Below are 2500 nucleotides of genomic sequence, written 5' to 3'. Positions count from 1 at the left end.
GCCATGTAGATGGAGCGGAAGTTCTTTCGGTGGTACCTCAGTAACGTATCCAGGAGGAATGTGTTATCGGCGCAGCCATCCATACTCCTGAAGGCCCTCTGCCTGGTGTCTATGTCCAGATACAGTTCCAATCTCTTGGCCAATATCTTATGAAGACCCCTCACGATCACCGATGGAATTGTGATCGGTCTGAAGTCACCGGGCGTGGCTGCATCTGGTATTTTAGGCAGGAAGACAGTCCTAGATTCCAATAGGTCTCCTGGTAGTCGCTCACACCACATAAGTAGGTTGTAGAGCCTTACTAGAACGTCTGGTGGGATCGAGCGGAAGAGGCGTGGTGTGACGCCATCTGGACCTGCAGCTGATGGTCGTGGTACACGTCCCCATTTTAGGTCTTCTTCCGTGATAGGCCGCCAGATCTCGTCGACAACCTCAATCTGTGTGGGCGCAGGAGAGCTTGCGCATTCTGAGCTCATGAGCTCCCGCCAGAAAGGCTCCATGATCTCCTTAGGGGGTTGTGGTACTGCCCCTAGTCCACTCAAGATGTTCGTTATACATCTCCGTCTATCTCTTCTCCACAGATCTTGTGTGGCTGCGTAAAGACGCTTTCGTGCCACTCTCTTGCTGACTGGAGCTGGCGCTGGTGGTCTATTTCTGGCACGCCCTGGAGGGCGGGGAAATATATTCCTCAGGTACAGGCCGAGACGCTGCAGGGTACCTTCTTTGCCGGATGTGCGAGCTTCTATAGCTATCTTATGTAGGTCACCAGCCAGAAACTTTCGTGACCTCGGTGCTGGTAGCGATTCAAGGAACTGGAGCAAGTTTTCGCTCAGCGGTGGTTCATCAGTCTCTACGTGTGGCGGTTCTTGTGCCTCTGTATTATTTATCTTGGTCATGAATGTCAACACCATGTCCTTATGGTCCTGCCGCTTTCGTCTTCCTTTTATCGCATCGAGCGTTCGTTGTGGAAAGTGAGCCAGAAGTTCCTGGTTCATGAACCTAGGGTGGTGAGTAATTGTTAGCTCCGCCTCTTTCCTAGCTAACATTGCGGCTTCCTCCTGAGTCCATCTCATTTTCGCCTGATTCGGTAGAATTCTGGCATCATACCAATCCTTGTGCATTCGTTGTTCATGCACGCCTCTGCCTCTATCCGTTGCAAAGGCTCTTTCACAGCCTGGAAACCTGCATCCGAAATTGGGTGGTCTTGGAATCACCGGGGGGGTTGGTGCTAGGAGGCCTGAGGGCCCCCCGCTTTCATCCGAGGCTTGGTTTTGTCGTGTATTAGGGCCAACTGATACGAACCGAAGGGGCTGGCAACCCCAGGGGCTCGGTTTCGCCGAACATCACTCTTTCCCCACCGAAGCAGGGGGCGGCCACCCCATTGGGGGGTGATTACGACTTGATGACGTACCCCGAAAATTACGGGGATACGCCACCCTGCAGAGCAGCTTCTCCTCCACCAGAAACCCAACATACCGTACAATTAAAATTTCTTTTCAGAAACTTCACCGACCGGGAATCGAACCCAGGTCTCCCGCTTGGGAATCTAGCGTCAGACCACTACTCCACTGACCGCTTGCTTAAGAGAGTCATAGTTACTCCCGCCGTTTACCCGCGCTTGCTTGAATTTCTTCACGTTGACATTCAGAGCACTGGGCAGAAATCACATTGCGTCAACACCCGCTAGGGCCATCGCAATGCTTTGTTTTAATTAGACAGTCGGATTCCCCCAGTCCGTGCCAGTTCTGAGCTGACCGTTAAATAGCGGCCGAAGAGGACGACCGCGTCGGCAAGCCGTCACGGAAGCCTCGCAGCGAGGCAGATCCGCGGGAGGCCAAGGCACGGGACCGAGCACGGATCCGGTTATTACCTTCACCTCGCCCAGGCCCGGCACGTCAGCCAAACCCGCTTCCCGACCAAGCCCGACACGCCCCGATCCTCAGAGCCAATCCTTATTCCGAAGTTACGGATCCAATTTGCCGACTTCCCTTACCTACATTAGTCTATCGACTAGAGGCTCTTCACCTTGGAGACCTGCTGCGGATATGGGTACGAACCGGCGCGACACCTCCACGTGGCCCTCTCCTGGATTTTCAAGGTCCGAGGGGAAGATCCGGACACCGCCGCAACTGCGGTGCTCTTCGCGTTCCAAACCCTATCTCCCTGCTAGAGGATTCCAGGGAACTCGAACGCTTATACAGAAAAGAAAACTCTTTCCGGATCTCCCGACGGCGTCTCCAGGTCTTTTTGGGTTACCCCGACGAGCTCTCTTGCGAGGGCCCGACTTGTAAACGGTTCCGCTGCCGGGTTCCGGAATAGGAACCGGATTCCCTTTCGCCCGACGGGTGTGTTTCGATTCGAGCCGCGCGCACGCACGCGAACGGATCCGTTTTTTCCTCCGGGCGACAACGCTTTCGCGAAGGCCCGCAAGGTAGAACAAAAACCGTCCACCCCCCAATCGACGGGGAGCTTACAGCGTGCGTGATGCGTTCAATGGCAT

The 2500-nt window shown here is 54.7% G+C and overlaps 1 pseudogene; it reads right to left on the bottom strand.

Annotated features, from left to right (window-relative positions):
• Window positions 1–2500, bottom strand: part of LOC125500506 — a 7556-nt pseudogene that overhangs the window by 3171 nt on the left and 1885 nt on the right.

The sequence above is a fragment of the Athalia rosae genome, chromosome 3 (genome assembly GCF_917208135.1).
Source record: "Athalia rosae chromosome 3, iyAthRosa1.1, whole genome shotgun sequence".
Lineage (NCBI taxonomy): Eukaryota > Metazoa > Arthropoda > Insecta > Hymenoptera > Athaliidae > Athalia > Athalia rosae.
This window is presented reverse-complemented; position numbering and strand designations above follow the sequence as displayed.